We start from the raw sequence: 19,109 nt of genomic DNA, 5'->3' as shown, positions 1-19,109 counted from the left end.
CAGGTACATTTTCCTTCTATTCCTTCAAGAGGAGGCTAAGAAGGGAAGACAGAAAAACTTGGAGAGTGCTCTCTGACTGAAGAGGTTTAAAAAGTTGCAAGCTGAACACATCCAGTTAGGTTCACAGAAAAAATGGCGATCTTGTTCATAGCTGGCTTTGCAAAGCCCCCTGGACATGCACAAAAGCCTTTGAGGCTTTTCCAGCCAGTGCTATAACACTGTCTCTATATGGTGCCATCTGATGTCCACCCACACATGGGACTGTTCATCCAACTTGTCCACAAGGAATCAACAATGCCACACTAATGACAGTAAAGCGAATGATACATACCTCTAGCAGGTGTTCTCCGAGGACAGCAGGCTGATTGTTCTCACGACTGGGTTGAAGTCCACGGCAGCCCCCACTAACCGGAAGAAAACTTTGCGGGCGGTCCCGCACGCAGGGCACGCCCACCGCGCATGCGAGGCCGTCTTCCCGCCTCTGCGCAACCGTTCCCGCTCAGTTGAATGACAAGCAAAGGAATGAGTAAAACGCAACTCCAAAGGGGAGGAGGGAGGGTAGGTGAGAACAATCAGCCTGCTGTCCTCGGCGAACACCTGCTACAGGTATGTATCAGTTGCTTTCTCCGAGGACAAGCAGGCTGCTTGTTCTCACGACTGGGGTATCCCTAGCTCTCAGGCTCACTCAAAACAAAACCCAGGTCAATTGAACCTCGCAACGGCGAGGGCATAACAGAAATTGACCTACGAAGAACAACTAACTGAGAGTGCAGCCTGAACAGAATAAATCGGGTCCTGGAGGGTGGAGTTGGATTCAAACCCCAAACAGATTCTGCAGCACCGACTGCCCGAACCGAATGTCGTGTCGGGTATCCTGCTGGAGGCAGTAATGTGATGTGAATGTGTGGACCGAAGACCACGTCGCAGCCTTGCAAATCTCTTCAATAGTGGCTGACTTCAAGTGGGCCACTGACGCTGCCATGGCTCTAACACTATGAGCCGTGACATGACCCTCAAGAGCCAGCCCAGCCTGGGCGTAAGTGAAGGAAATGCAATCTGCTAGCCAATTGGAGATGGTGCATTTCCCGACAGCGACCCCCTTCCTATTAAGGTCGAAAGAAATAAACAATTGGGGCGGACTGTCTATGGGGCTGTGTCCGCTCCAGATAGAAGGCCAACGCTCGCTTGCAGTCGAATGTGTGCAACTGACGTTCAGCAGGGCGGGTATGCGGTCTGGGAAAGAATGTTGGCAAGACGATTGACTGGTTAAGGTGGAACTCCGACACCACCTTTGGCAGGAACTTAGGGTGAGTGCGGAGTACTACTCTGTTATGATGAAATTTGGTATAAGGAGCATGAGCTACCAGGGCCTGCAGCTCACTGACTCTACGAGCTGAAGTAACTGCCACCAAGAAAATGACCTTCCAGGTCAAATACTTCAGATGGCAAGAATTCAGTGGCTCAAAAGGAGGCTTCATCAGCTGGGTGAGGACGACGTTGAGATCCCATGACACTGCAGGAGGCTTGACTGGGGGCCTTGACAAAAGCAAGCCTCTCATGAAGCGAACGACTAAAGGCTCTCCAGAGATGGCTTTACCCGCTACACGATAATGGTAAGCACTAATCGCACTAAGGTGATTCCTTAGTGAGTTGGTCTTGAGACCAGACTCTGATAAGTGCAGAAGGTATTCAAGCAGGTTCTGTGCAGGACAAGAACGAGGTTCTAGGGCCTTGCTCTCACACCAGACGACAAACCTCCTCCACTTAAAAAAGTAACTCTTCTTAGTGGAATCTTTCCTGGAGGCAAGCAAGACGCGGGAGACACCCTCAGACAGACCCAACGAAGCAAAATCTACGCCCTCAACATCCAGGCCGTGAGAGCCAGAGACTGAAGGTTGGGGTGCAGAAGCGCTCCGTCGTTCTGCGATATGAGAGTTGGAAACACTCCAATCTCCACGGTTCTTCGGAGGACAACTCCAGAAGTAGAGGGAACCAGATCTGACGGGGCCAAAAAGGCGCTATCAGAATCATGGTGCCGTGGTCTTGCTTGAGCTTCAGCAAGGTCTTCCCCACCAAAGGTATGGGAAGATAAGCATACAGGAGGCCGTTCCCCCAATGGAGGAGAAAGGCATCCAACGCCAGTCTGCCATGTGCCTGTAGTCTGGAACAGAACAGAGGCAGCTTGTGGTTGGTCTGAGAGGCGAAAAGGTCCACCGAGGGGGTGCCCCACTCTCGGAAGATCTTGCGTACCACTCTGGAATGGAGCGGACCACTCGTGCGGTTGCATGACTCTGCTCAGCCTGTCGGCCAGACTGTTGTTTACGCCTGCCAGGTATGTGGCTTGGAGAAGCATGCCAAACTGGCAAGCCAACGCCACATCCTGACGGCTTCCTGACACAGGGGGTGAGATCCGGTGCCCCCTGCTTGTTGATGTAATACATTGCAACCTGAATGTCTGTCCGAATTTGGATGATTTGGTAGGACAGCCGATCCCTGAAGGCCTTCAGTGCGTTCCAGACCGCTCGGAGCTCCAGGAGGTTGATCTGAAGATCTTGTTCCTGGAGGGACCACACCCCCTGGGTGTGGAGCCCATCGACATGAGCTCCCCACCCCAGGCGAGATGCATCCGTCGTCAGCACCTTCGTAGGCTGCGGAATTTGGAATGGACGTCCCAGGGTCAAATTGGTCCAAACTGTCCACCGGTGCAGCGAATTGCAGCAACTGATGGACAGGTGGATGACATCTTCTAGATTCCTGGTGGCTTGGCACCACTGGGAAGCTAGGGTCCATTGAGCGGAACTCATGTGAAGACGAGCCATGGGAGTCACATGGACCGTAGAGGCCATATGGCCCAGGAGTCTCAACATCTGCCGAGCTGTGATCTGCTGAGACGCTCTGGTCTGGGAAGCGAGGGACAGGAGATTCTGCGCCCTCGCCTCGGGAAGGAAGGCCTGAGCCGTCTGAGAATTCAGCAGAGCTCCTATGAATTCCAGAGATTGGACTGGCTGGAGATGGGACTTCGGGTAATTTATCACAAACCCCAGCAGCTCCAGAAGGTGAATAGTGCACTGCATGGACCGAAGAGCTCCTGCCTCTGAGGTGCTCTTGACCAGCCAATCGTCGAGATACGGGAACACGTGCACTCCCAGCTTGCGTAGATATGCCGCAACCACCACGAGACACTTCGTGAACACCCGTGGTGCAGAGGCGAGCCCAAAGGGCAGCACACAATACTGAAAGTGACGGAATCGGAGATACTGTCTGTGAGCTGGCAGTATCGGGATGTGAGTGTAAGCGTCCTTTAAATCCAGGGAACATAGCCAATCGTCTTTCTGAATCATGGGTAGAAGGGTGCCCAAGAAAAGCATCCTGAACTTTTCTCGGACCAGATATTTGTTCAGGCCTCTCAGGTCTAGGATGGGGCGTATCCCCCTGTTTTCTTTTCCACAAGGAAGTACCTGGAATAGAATCCCAGCCCTTCCTGCCCGGGTGGTACGGGCTTGCTTGACTGCATTGGCACTGAGAAGGGCGGAGAGTTCCTCTGCAAGTACCTGCTTGTGAAGGGAGCTGAAGGATTGGTCTCCCGGTGGGCAATTTGGTGGAGTGGAGACCAAATTCAGGGTGTATCCGCACCGCACTATTTGGAGAACCCACTGGTCGGAGGTTATCAGAGGCCACCTTTGGTGAAAAACTTTCAACCTCCCCCCGACCGGCAGGTCGTCCGGCACGGCTACTTTGATGGCAGCTATGTTCCCATGGATCCAGTCAAAAGCCCGCCCCCCTACTTTTGCTGTGGAGGCGCAGAGGGCTGCTTAGGTGCATGCTGTTGACGGGAACTAGCGCGCTGGGACTGTCCCTGTGCCTGAGGAGTCCTTTGGGCCGGCTGGGAGTACCTACGCTTGCTGTAGGCGTAGGGAGCAGCCTGCCGGGCCCGGGAAAAACGTCCACCTGCAGAGGTGGATGCTGAAGGCGCCCGGTGGGACAGCTTGTCAAGAGCGGTTTCCCGCTGGTGTAATTGATCCACCAACTGCTCGACCCTTCTCGCCGAAAATGTTATCCCCCCGGCAGGGGACATCGGCCAGCCGCTGCTGTGTGCGGGTTGTCCAGGTCAGAGGCACGCAGCCAGGAGAGTCCTGCGCATCACTATACCTTGGGCCGCAGCTCGAGATGCCACATCACAGGTGTCATAGATAGCCCTGGACAGGAACTTTCTGCACGCCTTCAGCTGCCTGACCACCTCCTGAAAAGGCCTGGACTGCTCCGGAGGGAGCTTGTCAACCAGGTCCGCCAGTTGCCGCACATTATTCTGCATGTGAATGCTCGTGTAGAGCTGGTATGATTGGATGCGGGTCACGAGCATGGAAGATTGGTAGGCCTTCCTCCCAAACGAGTCCAGAGTGCGAGACTCCCGCCCAGGGGGCGCCGAGGCAGTATCCCTCGAACTCCATGCTCTCTTGAGAGCAGAGTCCACGACCGCCGAGTCATGAGGCCGCATCAACTCTGGTCTGAGTGGATCCTGTATTGGGACTCCACTTTCTTGGGGACGGTGGGATTAGATAGTGGCTTCAACCAGTTCCGAAGCAGTGTCTCCTTAAGGACATTGTGCAACGGCACCGTGGAAGACTCTCTAGGTGGTGATGGATAGTCGAGGACTTCAAGCATCTCCGCCCTCGGCTCATCCACAGTAACCACGGGGAAGGGAATGCTGATAGACATATCCCTGACAAAAGAGGCAAAGGAGAGGCTCTCAGGAGGCGAGAGCTTCCTCTCCGGTGAAGGAGTGGGGTCGGAGGGAAGGCCCACAGACTCCTCTGAGGAGAAATATCTGGGGTCCTCCTCCTCCCCCCACGAGGCCTCCTCCTCGGTGTCGGACATGAGCTCTCTCAGCTCAGACCTCAACCGGGCCTGTCTCGACTGCGAGGAACCACGTCCTCGATGATGGCGTCGAGCGGTGGGACGAAGCTCCCTCCATCAACGTCGATGGGGACTCCACCTGAGTGGCGGTCGACACCCGGTGCCGCAAGCGGCGTCGGAGGCCTCAACATCGGGCCAGAGCCCACCGGTGCCTCTATCAACGGCGCCGGGGGCGCAAGCACCCCCGGTGCCGGCAGAGCCTGGCGCATCAGCCCTTCCAGGATCCCGGGAAGGATGGCTGGAGGCACTCGTCAAGGCACACTGTCGGGAAAGGCAGGGGGGCCGGTGTGGGTGCCCGGTGCCGGAAGCTGTTCGGGTCCAGGAGACGGTACCGAGATACCCGCGGACCCACGCAGCGACACCTCTTCGACTGAGGGAAACGCTCCTCCCGGAACTGCTGCTTCCTGGGCGTCGAGTCGTCCCTCAATGTCCCGGAGCTGGGCAGTCCCGTGCGCCGTGGGTGACTGATGATGGTGCTTCTTGGCTTTCTTGCGATGCCCGTCATCGGCGCTCCGTGGAAGAGACAAGGAAAAGGTGGAGCCCCCCCCGGCCTCGAGGTATCGGATCCGACAGGGTTCGGTCCCGATGGCCCTGAGCAGCGGGAGTGGCCGGGGCAGACTGCCCGCTGTGACCGCTCACCACCGCTGTCACCGGCGGGCCAAAGGTACCTGTGCTCCTGGGGTCGATGCCATAATCGGTGCCGACGTCGTCGACACCGGTACCGGTACCAAAGACCCGGCCGTCGACACCGATGCCGTCGAGGTCTACGTCAAAGGGCCGGCGCAAGTTCCAAAAAGACGGTCCCGCAGAACTTGCCTCGCCACCTGTGTCCGCTTTCTTAAGCCGAGACACAAGGTGCACGTCTTGGAATTATGCTCCGGGCCAAGGCACTGGAGGCACCAAGCATGAGTGGTCTGTGAGATCTGCCGGCCGCACCAACCACACTTCTTGAATCCGCTCGGGACCTTCGAGGACATTGATGGAAAAATCGCGTAGGCGAAGTCAAAATCGTCGATGGTGGTGGTGAAAAACACACCCTAAAAAGAAGAAACGATTGCACAGCCACAAGAAGCGCCCTCGCGGCTAAGAACAACGAGGAAAAACTCTTTTTCTCTTTTTTTTTTTTAGAAAGGAAAGTAAACGCGAACGCGTACCGAATAAAGAAAAAAACGCGGCTAGGCCACAAACCGGTTTCCGGGGCTGACTAAGAGAGAGACGGGAACACGTCTCTCTCCAGCGCGGAATGGAAAAAAACTGAGTGGGAATGGTCGCGCACAGTCGGGAAGACGGCCGCGCATGCGTGGTGGGCATGCCCTGTGTGCGGGACCGCCCGCGAAGTTTTCTTCCGGTTGGTGGGGGCTGCCGTGGACGTCAACCACTCGTGAGAACAAGCAGTCTGCTTGTCCTCGAGAGAAAGTACAGTAAATCCAAAAGGAACTGCAAGACAGAACACGGGGACTTTTTAGGGTACAAGAATCAATTGTGGAGAGTGAGGAATATATGTGGTAGTGCTAAATGTTACCTTGGTAAAAGCTTTGCTGAAGTATCAAGATTTCTACTCTATGACAGACTTACTCTGTCATCTTTTTAAATATTTTTTAAAAGTCTAAAAAGTGAAATATGTACTTATCAGATGCTTCATTAGCATTATGTTGACACTGCATTATATCGCTGTTATTTGAATTTCAGTGCGTTAAATGTGTATATGTGGTAGTCCTATTAGGTTTTAGTTTGCTGTTCTCAAGCTTACCTCATTTATTGTTTTCCTCGGAGTATGTATGTTGAGATTGTGTATGTGAGAGTGACTGTGGGTGTGACAGAGAGAGGGGAAGGGAGACTGGGTGCGAGTGTGTCTGTGAGAGAGAGAGACTGGGTGCGAGTGTGTCTGTGAGAGAGAGACTGGGTGCGAGTGTGTGCCAAGGGCCCCCTCACCCCCTTCCCTCCGACTTTCAGGGTCGTTACCTTCTCCTCCCTCCCTTCGACTTTCAGGGTCCCCCCTCCCTCCCTCAGAACCCCTCTCCCTCCGAGTTTCAAGGTCCCTCTCCCTCCGAGTTTCAGGGTCCCTCCCCCCCTCCGACTTTCAGGGTCCTCCCTCCCTCCGAGTCGTTGCGGCTGCCCACACACCCTCCCATGGGGTCCGGAGGGGCAGCCACAGTGGTCGCATGTTTTCCTCCTCTTTGGCGCCCGCTCCGACTCCTGAGGTCTCCCCCCCACCCCGTGCAGGGAAGCGGGAGCGCACTGGCTCGGCACAGCAGCACACACTCCGTGGCTCTGCCCCCTCCGCTCATTTCTCTCCTGGGGGGGTCTCCCTGCTGCTTGATAGTGGCTCCAGGCTGCCCCAAAGGTCCTTGGGTTACAGGCCCTGCCAGCCTCAGATCAGCAACGCCCCCTACCAAGGGAGCACCAATTGCTTTTCTACAGCCTCTCTTGTTCGTCCACAGCTCCGGATCCAGGCCAGCGTGGACTCCAGGCTGTTCTCCAACAGCAACGACATGGTGGGGATGCTGATGCTAGGCTCCTCTTCCTTGACACTACCACATTTTCTCTAAAGTGCTTCCAGGACTCCGACCTTTCTTTCCCTGCCATTGGTCGCGACGCTGTCGGCTACTCCGCCCCTCAACGCTTCTGTTTCTTTCAAGCTCCGCCTTCGCACCCTGTGCCCCTCCTCCTCCAGCTCTGGCGTTCTACGTGACGTCAGCCTGATCTACGGAGCCTAGCAGACCAACTGCGAAGAAAGCAAGGACACAGGCAGCAAGATAGAACGTTGGAGGTGAGAATTATTATATAGGACATTTATATTTGGTCATTTTTACTATTGTCATGTTGTTACAAAATTGTAAGTTGTATGTAAACTGTACCTGCTGTACACCGCCTTAGGTGAAATCTCTTCATAAAGACGGTTAATAAATCCCAATAAATAGTGTTCCTGTCAACTGAAGTGAAAACAGGCTATGCAACTGTTCTTAAAAAAAAAAAAATTTACAGCCCTTCATATTTCTCTCCTTCTCCTTATGCCAGCTGTTCTCTTGCCCATCCATTATTGCTTGAGATGAGAAACCAGTAATTCCCTACCAGGCTTTATCAGAAGCATGCTCACAAGCCCAATTCCTGCGCTTCAGGAGGGAAGAGTCCAATGCAACAGCACCATCTGGTGGAAGCTAGTGGTTTCTGGCCTGCTGCTGGGGATGGGCTACAGAGATGGTGCCTGCAGTGAGTGAGAAAGATACAACTCTGGGACAAATCGTTTAAAAGGTAAAATCCTATAAATATGGAAATTCCAGACGGCTAGTAATGAAGTTTTCTGAAAGTAACAACCGAGGTAAGCAAAGAGTGTAAAACATTCAAAATATATAATGTGAAAGTTACTACTACTCCGGTAATAGGGCAGCATGACTTCATTGAATAAGCCTTAATAAGCTATCATTTAATTGCCAACTTACATCCTTAAGTAAACCACATACGAACTGTGTCGAAAATAAATAATATGAAAATGTTCCAATATTCAGGTGCTCACATGTAACATTCTTACTACAGACCAAGTTAGGTCCTATAGATATGTCTCAGCTATATATTATTATTATTTATTGCATTTGTATCCCACATTCCTCCAACCATTTGCAGGCTCAATGTGGCTTACATAGGTTTGTTGACATTGTCATAACACGATAACAGATACAATTACTAATGTGAAGCGATCAGGTAGGGAGGAGGGAAGAAGGAAGGGAGTGATTAGGATAGTTTTATAAGGTGAGCTTTCATAATATATGCCCTGCTAGGTGAAAAATCAGTAAAAGTTAACTTCTCTAACATAAAGGCAACTTATCTGATTAATACTGCTATGATGTGAACTCCAGGTTTGGTTCTATAGAGCTCTATTTCAGATGAAAACTCCTTCAGGAACCCAATAACAAAGTCTCTGCCAGAAGAACGAACTATGAAATCCACTGTGCTCCAAAATGGCAGAACTGATGAGAACTGCTATACCAGGTCAAATCAATAGTCCATTGAGCCCAGGAAAGCCAGTGTTAAATATGGAGGGCACCCCAAAGCCCACCTTCAGGCTGTCTCCTTCAGCTTGAAGCATGGGGATCCACGGCAATTGCCTGGTTGCCATCTATTGCCGGTTCTGGAGACTAATATCCTTTCTGCGACACTGGCCAATCTTAACAAAATAGCCAGACCCAAATTAGAAGACCCTGTTCCTGCTCTGATGCCCAAGTCTAGCTGAACTTTCAGATCCAGCTGCTTGCAGGTTTCCTGTCACTTGGTGGGACTGTAATCCAACTTCACCACATGCCCAAGCCAAATCATTGGAGGCATCAAAACAGTATGAGCAACTACTTCAACACTGGCAGGGCAAGGGCAGCATTATCCAGAGGACAGAGGCCTGTACCAAGCAAAAAAAAAAAAAAGAAAACCCCCCACCACAACCAGCTTCCTCATACTGTATATCCAACTGAGCAAGCCATTCACTGGTGCAGAACCAGAAGCTTGAAAGAGAAACCATCCAGTGATGCTTGCCATTTAGCAAAAAAGCACATATTAAGGGATCTCGAGATGCATCATTAAAGATGTGGGTATGCCATAACCTGAGAGAGCCAAATGCCAGATAAAAGGGGATTGCTTGACAAAGACCATGTCATCTGATCACATCAGCTCTATTCAGATCACAGCCCTAGTTTACTATTCCACTGTTGCTCTGCAGAAAATGAGTAACAAAAAAGGTTAAGTCTAACTGGTAAACATGGAGTGAAATATTAGACATTCACTGAACACCTGCATAGCAATCTAAAAGTGGATTAAAGCTCAGGTGACTTCCTTTTCCAGGCCTCAGGGACTTAAAAAAGAAAAAAGGTCACTCAAGTAATCAAGTGGAGGAGTGGCCTAGTGGTTAGGGTGGTGGCCTTTGGTCCTGAGGAACTGAGTTCGATTCCCGGCACAGGCAGCTCCTTGTGACTCTGGGCAAGTCACTTAACCCTCCGTTGCCCACCACATTGAACCTGCCATGAGTGGGAAAGTGTGGGGTACAAATGTAACAAAACAAATCTTTCAGAAGTGAAAAAAAGGACCCATTTCTGAACGCAAAAATTACATCAAAGGGAACAAGACCAAGGTGCCCCTCACTGGTTTTAATGCATGGTTACTCAGTAGTGGTTAAGATGGTGGAACGAGTTTGGGTGCAGAGAAACCTGGAAAAAGCCAGGCAGATTCCAAAATGAGCTAAATAGAATCAAAATACATTCCAAGGGTGAAATACAGGAGTACATAGAAAGAAATCCTGCAAATCACCATAGAAAAGTTTTTAAACTGCCTCAGAGACTAGCAGACTACCAAACATACCAGAGGAACTGTGTGGTTAGTTCACTGTACAATATGTTCTCAAACAAGACATGAAGTATATAAACAAATGAAATGTTTCAAGTATTCCTGTGAGCTGATCTCAAAGACACAAGCCCCAAAAGAGCTGTCTTCAAAGAGGCAGAAAGCACAGCTCTTGGGTCATTAGGAAAGGGATGATGAATATGACCGAAAATAATATGCCTCTGTATCGCTCCATAGTGCAACCTCATCTTGAGTATTGCGTAGAGAATGACACGGGGACAAAGTTTGTCTCCGTCCCCGTCCCCACAGGCCCTGTCTCCATCCCCGCCCAGTCCCCGTCCCCTTCCTGTCCCCGGGGCTCTGTCCTCATCTGCAGAAGCCTTGAACACTTATGATTTTAGATTTAAATCTTTTTATTAAACTATAAAAAGGAACATATGCTGTGCAACTGTTGTGTATAAATTACAAATAGAGAACAATAATAACAATGAGCAGCTATAATAACCCTCCTTCCCACCACCACCCTCTACCCTTCCAACCCCAACAATAGGTGATTTCTACTACACCAGGAATCCTAATTCACACTGTTAAAATGTCCAGGGGTATAAAATACAACCCGTTCTATATGCCCTAGAGGGGAAAAATATGCCCTATAAAGCACTGTTATGTTTTTTAAATCTGTGGATAGATAAGAAATCATCAACAATCTCAGGATTCAATCTAGCTCTCCTGTCTTCCACAGTCCTTCCTGGAATAGAAATTGTCTTCTTAGAAGATGTGTTGGTAGCAGGATGTACAGGATCTCCCATGCAAATTGTGCTAGCTGTGGCCAGTATGTTTGCTTGTTTTTCCAAAAAATCAAAATATCTTTGTAGGCATCACTTAAACATAAATAACAGTCCAGTTCATTAACAGGCTTCAAACTAGAAAATGAACAGGTCTGAGATGGATGCTTGCAGCTTTGTTATTATTTGAGTCTTGTGTTGTCAGATGGTGTTAATATTTCCAACCCTTCCCAGTAATTGATTTTGAATTTATTTATTCAGTCAGTGATTGATGGCTTAAAACATAGTAGCTATATTGGTCAGACCAATGGTCCATCTAGCCCAGTATCCTCTTTCCAACAGAGGCCAAGCCAGGTCACAAGTACCTGGCAGAAACCCAAATTGTGGCACATTCCATGCTACCCAATCCCAGGGCAAGCAGTTGCTTCCCTGTGTCTGTCTCAATAGCAGACTATGGACTCTTCCTCCAGGAACTTGTCCAAAACCTTTTTTTAAACCCAGATACGCTAACCGCTGTTACTACATCCTCCAGCAAAGAGTTCCAGAGCTTAACATCCTGAAACTTTGTATGAATTTTCATCACAGTTAGTTTATCTCGTTATAGATTAACTGGTGTGCTGTGTCTATGTGAAAACTTTTATAACACAGAGCTCACAGCTCTTAAGTCTGTCTCTATCTGCTGGCTGATGGATATAACACGTGTTCTGGACTATGCTAGTTGGACTCAAGGAAAGAAATTGGCACTTAAGACCAAAATTTTCCATATCTGATAATGTGTGATAGGGGACAACTGGGAAAATTGGGAAGGCCAAGAGATTCTTTAGTGCTGACAGATCCTTGCAACTGATGACTTTGCAGGTTGTGGAAGCCCTGCCGCAGAATCGGGTGTGGGGCCAAAGGGGCATGTCATGCCCCTTGGGAACTTACAGAGGAGCAAGGAGTGGGAGATTTTGGCCCATTATACTTATATCATGGTAAAGCAGGGGAAAAGGATTAAAAACATCTAAATTGACATTTAGCATGGCCTCCGTGCAAGGACCTATGGAGCAACATCTTGAATCACAGTTGGGAGTTGGACCATCTGTAAGTACTGTCTCTCCCTCCGAGGCCTCTTTCACGTCAGATGAGTGAACCTCACCCCTCAACCTGCTTTGTTAAAGGATAGGTCTGAGACCATCAAAGACGATGGGCTTAGCTCCCAAGCAGAGTAGCCAACTCTGTTGGGTGGCTCTTTTAAATTCACCATGAGCAGGTGCTTCTTTTGGGTGTTTTTTTTTTTTTTGTCCTTGTCACCTCGAGGGGGACACCCCTGCTCCTCAGGAAGCTGTTTTGAGTGTTGGGCTATTTTTGGCCACAAATTGGGCTGGGGAAATTTCAGACATCTGGTAACTCTGCTCACAAGTGTTTATCCTTTGGGCCTGTCACTTCAACTATTATAAAATGTTTCTCTTGCTAGGAATAAATTACCTCTGCCTGTTCCAGTAAAGGGACCCTTCAAATATTTTCTGTGGCTGGAACAGTTTCTGAAACTTCACTGAAAGATGTGTTAATTGTGGTTAACAAGATGGAGAGTGTATTAAATGGTATTCTGGGTCAATTGTGCAAGCTTACTGAGGTTTCTTCTGTAAGAAAGATTGCAGAGCATACTAAAAGAAAAGGTTTGGTCCGGGTAGGTCCCTCACAGATTCGGACCAGTATGCCCACAAGAACGTCTGTTGAAAGCTCTGTTCCTGCGGTCAACAGAGAAGCGTCTTCCGCTCTGGGGTTGGAGGTTTCATCATCTCCACCAGACATCAACCTTCCCCCGTGTCCAGCGGCTTCACCTGCTGTGCTTACGGCAGATCTGGAAAAGGAAGGCTCCTCTTTGAGCCCTGTTAGTGAAGGGTCTAGTTTGGTGAGAAGCTTGCCAATGGGTCCAGTATAGGTTCACTAATTGCAGTGTTTCTAGTGCACACTGTAGAGAGAGAGAGAGACATTTTCCCTTCATCACAACAACTAAAAAGGCTTATCCCCCAGTTTCACCCATAATGCCACAGAGTTAGAAAAACACTGGAAGCACCTGTTGTAGCAGACAAGAATTCCACTGCTTCTGACATCCTCTGCCGCTGCCAGGGCCAGTAGATGTGAAGAGAACAGGCACCAGTAGTGGGGATGATGGCAGAGATTCCTCCAGGTCCTCCACTCTCACCTTATTAATATCACTCTTCAAGTCTTGAACCCTCTCCAGTGTCTTCTTCATCATGCTTAATCTGTTTTACATCCACAGATTTTCCTTCCTCACTCATCTACATTCATCTGCTCCCCATTATCTTCATGTTATCGCTCTCATACATCCTTAATTCACACCCCTAACCTTCAACCCCCATAGGGCTCTCCCTCCATTTTCTACTGACAGCAACCAACCCATCAATGCTTTTCAATACTGGACTATATATATATATATATATATATATATATATATATATATATATATATATATATTATATATATATAGTAAATGATGACAGATAAACCTGAATGGTCCAGCAGTCTGCCTAACAAGATAAACTCCTTTACATGGTATGTGATACTTTATATGTTTGTCTTTGCCATTCTCAGATGCAGAAGATTTACTACTGCCACAGTACATATAGCATTGTATGTAAACTAGTCATGCTTAAATGCTACATAAGTACATAAGTATTGCCATACTGGGAAAATCCAAAGGTCCATCAAGCCCAGCATCCTGTTCCAACAGCGGCCAATCCAGGTCACAAATACCTGGCAAGATCCCAAAAAAAGTACAAAACATTTGATACTGCTTATCCCAGAAATAGTAGATTTTCCCCAAGTCCATTTAATAATGGTCTATGGACTTTTTCTTTAGGAAGCCATCCAAACCTTTTTCAACTCCGCTAAGCTAACCGCCTTTACCACATTCTCTGGCAACAAATTCCAGAGTTTAATTACATGTTGAGTGAGGAAACATTTTCTCTGATTCATTTTAAATTTACTACATTGTAGCTTCATTGCATGCCCCCTAGTCTAGTATTTTGGAAAGCATTAAAAAAAACGCTTCACATCTACCCGTTCAACTCCACTCATTATTTATAGACCTCTATCATATCTCCCCCCTCAGCCGCCTTTTCTCAAAGCTGAAGAGCCCCAACCGCTTTAGACTTCCTCATAGGGAAGTCTCCCATCCCCTTTATCATTTTCGTCACCCTTCTCTGGACCCTGTTCGAATTCCACTATATCTTTTTTGAGATACGCGACCAGAATTGAACACAATATTCGAGGGCGGTCGCACCATGTTGCGATAACCACAAGGCATTATAACATCTTCATTTTTGTTTTCCATTCCTTTCCTAATAATACCTAACATTTCTATCTGCTTTCTTAGCCGCAGCAGCACACTGAGCAGAAGGTTTCAACTTATGAACGACACACCTAGATCCCTTTCTTGGTCTGTGCTCCTATGTGGAACCTTGCATGATGTAGCTATAATTCGGGTTCCTCTTTCCCACATACATCACTTTTGTTCAGACTTGTGAGCTCTTTTACTAAGTAGTGCTGCTAAGCCCGGTACTCGGACCAGGTTCCGCTTGGCGGCTGGACACCCCAGTTTCACCTGCGCTGACCGCTGTCCCCAGAGGTTGAGCCCCTAGGTGCGGGCTGCAGGACTTAAGAGACGGAGCGGGGTGGTGAACATAACGGCCAGACAGGCAGCAGGCAAGAAAGTGATCCAGGTACAGGCAAGTCAATAGGCAGGCAGCAGGCAAGGGAGTAATCCAGGAACAGGTAATGTCAACAGGCAGGCAGGGGAGTGATCCAGGTATAGGTAATGTCATAGGCAAACAACAGGCAAGAGCGTAATCCAGGAACAGGTGAGTCAATAAGCAGGCAGCAGGTCAGGAGAGTAATCCAGGTACAGGCAAAGTCAGCAACAAGGGACAAAATAGAGAAGAAGCACACTACTGAGCAATTAACACCTACCAAAGTAGAAGCCGAAGCATGGAGTCCAGGAAGAGCTCAGCTGATAAAGTGCTGGCGTCTGACATCAGCAGGGACCAGCAGGGAGAAGGAGCACAGGCATAGGACAAGAGCAGGGGGAGGAGGAACCGGAAGACCAATAGGAGAGAAGCAAGGGAAAGCCAGGCAGAGAGAGAGAGAGTAGACTCAGGTGCGTGGAAGCAAAGCAATCAAGGAGCCTGCAGCCAGAGAAGAACTACACACACATGGCTCAGGGCTGTACCAGTCAAGTGTGCATGTTGACGGGACCCCGTGCAGCCCGAGGATGCCGCTGGCGTTGAGGTAGGGGACATGACAACTTTGCACTTGCTCACATTAAACATCATCTGCCATTTAGACGCCCAGTCTCGTAAGGTCCTCTTGTAATTTTCACCATCCTCCTGCGATTTAACGACTTTGAATAACTTTGTGTCATCAGCAAATTTACTTACCTCACTAGTTACTCACCATCTCTAGGTCATTTATAAATATGTTTATAAAGCAGCGGTCCCAGCACAGACCCCTGGGGAACCCCACTAACTACCTTCTCCATTGAGAATACTGACCATTTAACCCTACTCTCGTTTTCTATCTTTTAACCACTTTTTGATTCCACAATAGAACACTACCATGACTCTCCAATTTCCTCTGGAGTCTTTCATGAGGTACTTTGTCAAACACCTTCTGAAAATCCAGATACACAATATCAACTGGCTCACCTTTATCCGCATGTTTGTTCACCCCTTCAAAGAAATGTAGTAGATTGGTGAGGCAAGATTTCCCTTCACTAAATCCATGTTGATGTGGAGGGGCATAATCGAACGGGGACAACCATCTCTAAGGGTGCCCATCTCTAGGAACATCCCGGCGAAGGGGCGGGGAAACTGCTATTATCAAAACAAGATGGGCGTCCATCTTTCGTTTCGATAATATGGTCGGGGACACCCAAATATCAACATTTAGGGTGACCTTAGAGATGGTCGTCCCCGATTTTCGGCGATAAAGGAAACCGAGGATACCCATCTCAAAATCGACCAAATCCAAGCCATTTGGTCGTGGGAGGAGCCAGCATTCATAGTGCACTGGTCCCCCTCACATGCCAGGACACCCACCGGGCACCCTAGGGGGCACTGCAGTGGACTTCAAAAATTGATTCCAGGTGCATAGCTCCCTTACTTTCGATGCTGAGCCCTCCAACCCCCCCCCCCCCAAAACCCACTCCCCACAACTGTACACCACTACCATAGCCCTAAGGGGTGAAGGGGGGGGGGCACCAACATTGGGTACAGTGGGTTTTGGGGTGGTTTTGAAGGGCTCACATTCACCAACACAAGTGTAACAGATGGGGTGGGGGATGGGCCTAGGTCCGCCTGCCTGAAGTGGCACTGCACCCACTAAAACTGCTCCAGGGACCTGCATACTGCTGTCATGGAGCTGGTTATGGCATTTAAGGCTGGCAAAAAAAATTTTTTTTTAGGGTGGGAGGGGGTTGGTGACCACTGGGGGAGTAAGGGGAGGTCATCCCTGATTCCCTCCGGTGGTCATCTGGTCAGTTTGGGCACCTTTTAAGGCTTGGTCGTGAAAAAAAATGGACCAAGTAAAGTCGACCAAATGCTTGTCAGGGACGCCCTTTTTTCTATTATCGGCCGAGGACGCCCATCTCTTCAGCACGCCCCAGTCCCGCCTTTTGCTACGACTCCAACACGCCCCCATGATCTTTGGTCATCCCCACAACGGACTGCAGTTGAGGACGCCCAAAATCGGCTTTCGATTATGCAGATTTGGGCGACCCTGAGAGAAGGACACCCATCTCCCGATTTGTGCTGGAAGATGGGGCGCCCTTCTCTTTCGAAAATGCCCGTTTGTCTCATTAATCCATGCTTTTGAATATGCTCCGTAATTTTGTTCTTTACAATAGTCTCTACCATTTTGTCTGGCACCGACGTCAGACTCACTGGTCTATAATTTCCTGGATCTCCTCTGGAACCTTTTTTAAATATCAGCATTGCATTGGTCACCCTCCAATTTTCCAGTACTACGTTCGACTTTATGGATAAATTACATATTACTAACAATAACTCCGCAAGTTCATTTTTCAGTTCTATCAGTACTCTGGGATGAATACCATCCTGTCCAGATTTGCTACTCTTCAGTTTGTAGAGCTGCCCCATTAAATCCTCCAGGTTTACAGAGAATTCATAAAGTTTCTCTGACTCATCAGCTTCGAATACCATTTCTGGCACCGGTATCCCACCCAAATCTTTCTCGGTGAAGACCGAAGCAAATAATTCATTTAATCTCTCCGCTACGGCTTTGTCTTCCCTGATTGGCCCCTTTTACCTCTTTGGTCATCTAGCTGTACAACCGATTCTTTTGCTGGCTTCCTGCTTTTAATATACCTAAAAAATTTTTACTATGTGTTTTGGCCTCCAACGCAATCTTTTTTTCGAAGTCCCTCTTAGCCTTCCTTATCAGCATTTTGCATTTGACTTGACATTCCTTATGCCGTTTCTTATTATTTCAGTCAGTTCCTTCTTCCATTTTCTGAAGGATTTTCTTTTACCTCTAATAGCTTCCTTTACCTCACTGTGCCCTGAAAATATGTGACTGCTACAATGTGAGCTCTGGAATGCCAAAGGCCGATACAAACATGCTCCTCACTGTCTCTGCATGGATTAAAGGCAAAATATGGAAATGGGGTGGCCCATGTGAGAACCATTTTAAAAAGGTGTTAAAAGAGGCATTGCAGTAGCATGGATTTTATTTACTCATTTAGTGGTACTATATCTGCTGCTGCCTTGGATTAAACCTCATCTACCAATCTGGTGCTACATTTTTAAACTTAAATGAGAAAGGAATTTCTTGAATAAAAGGACATGATACAAGGCTCCAAGGGCATAGGTTAAAATCAGAAGCTGTGTCACAGAAAGAAAGGAGGCAGGGAAGTGGTGGATATAGACAGTAAAAGAACTCAAGGCAACCTGGGATAAAGAGAAAGGATCTTTAGTTATGATGAATATAAGCAAAAGAAAAGGCAAGAATTACCAGAACAGTCAATAACTAGGAGCACGCTAAAAACAGTGGAACACCAGTATGGTAAAACAGTGTTTATTAACCAATAACCTCTGTACCGCCAGTCTGTGTAGCTGTTGACTGAGTTGTTGATCATTTACTTTTAAGACAGAGGTCTTGTTTTTCACTTAGGGTGGAAGTCCTTTCTGTGTGCAATGCTGAAATTATACCCTGATGCAGGCAACTGCTGAAACTTGGCTGAGCCAGGTCTTTTCATTAATAGATGCAGTTTTGACATACTGATGTTCCACTGTTTTCAGTGTGCTCCTACTTTGACTGTTACAAAGAATATGACAGATCAGGCAGATTTTATGGCACTGCAACAAGTACTTACATTGGGCAGAATATATGTGCCTTACAGTCTTAGCTTTCAAATTCTGCCATTATGACACTTAAAACAAGGGTATCCGAGCCCAGCTCCATACTGATGTTCAGAGGCAACATTGTCCTCTAATTCAGTAGATTTTGGGTTTATACACTTGGGGGTGCACATGCTGAAACAAGGAAGGCACATCACCAGCTCTATGTCCAACATACATTTACAGACATTTTCCTTTCCTTCAGTGTGCCTGACACACAGCCTAACCCCCACCATCACCCACCACTGGAGTCCACCTCTCCCCCCCCCCCCCCCAAAAAAAAAAAAATCCACAAAATGCAGTCCACTGCAATTTGCACCACTCAAACCCACCCAGTTCCAATTGTTTGGCTCATCAGATTTTAAACTTATTACAGAAGATACAACGGATTTCATCATCCTCAAATATATATCCTAGAGTAAAAACCCATACAACTCACTGCAATTCAGTTTTTCTTCTTCTTTTTGGCCCTATAGGGGAGCAAAAGGGGTTAAGGAAATAGAAAAGAAACAGTTTTTTGGTAGCCAAATTACCTTTGTTTTGCAATTATTTGCGTGCCAGGCATTCGTGCAAACGCAACAGAGTTAGAAGACCCATTAAAGGGAGAAGAAAAAAAAAAGCAAAAACTTTTCAGGCTCAATAAAGAATTTTCCCTACACTAGGTTCC

At 48.3% G+C, this 19,109-nt stretch overlaps 1 protein-coding gene across 1 annotated transcript in view; it reads right to left on the bottom strand.

The window, feature by feature from the left end:
• Positions 1-19,109, bottom strand: part of POLA2 (DNA polymerase alpha 2, accessory subunit) — a 164,551-nt gene that overhangs the window by 18,351 nt on the left and 127,091 nt on the right.

Source organism: Microcaecilia unicolor, chromosome 11 (genome assembly GCF_901765095.1).
Source record: "Microcaecilia unicolor chromosome 11, aMicUni1.1, whole genome shotgun sequence".
Taxonomy (NCBI): Eukaryota; Metazoa; Chordata; class Amphibia; order Gymnophiona; family Siphonopidae; genus Microcaecilia; species Microcaecilia unicolor.
Note: the sequence above shows the minus strand (reverse complement) of the source record. Positions and strands in the feature narration are given on the sequence as shown.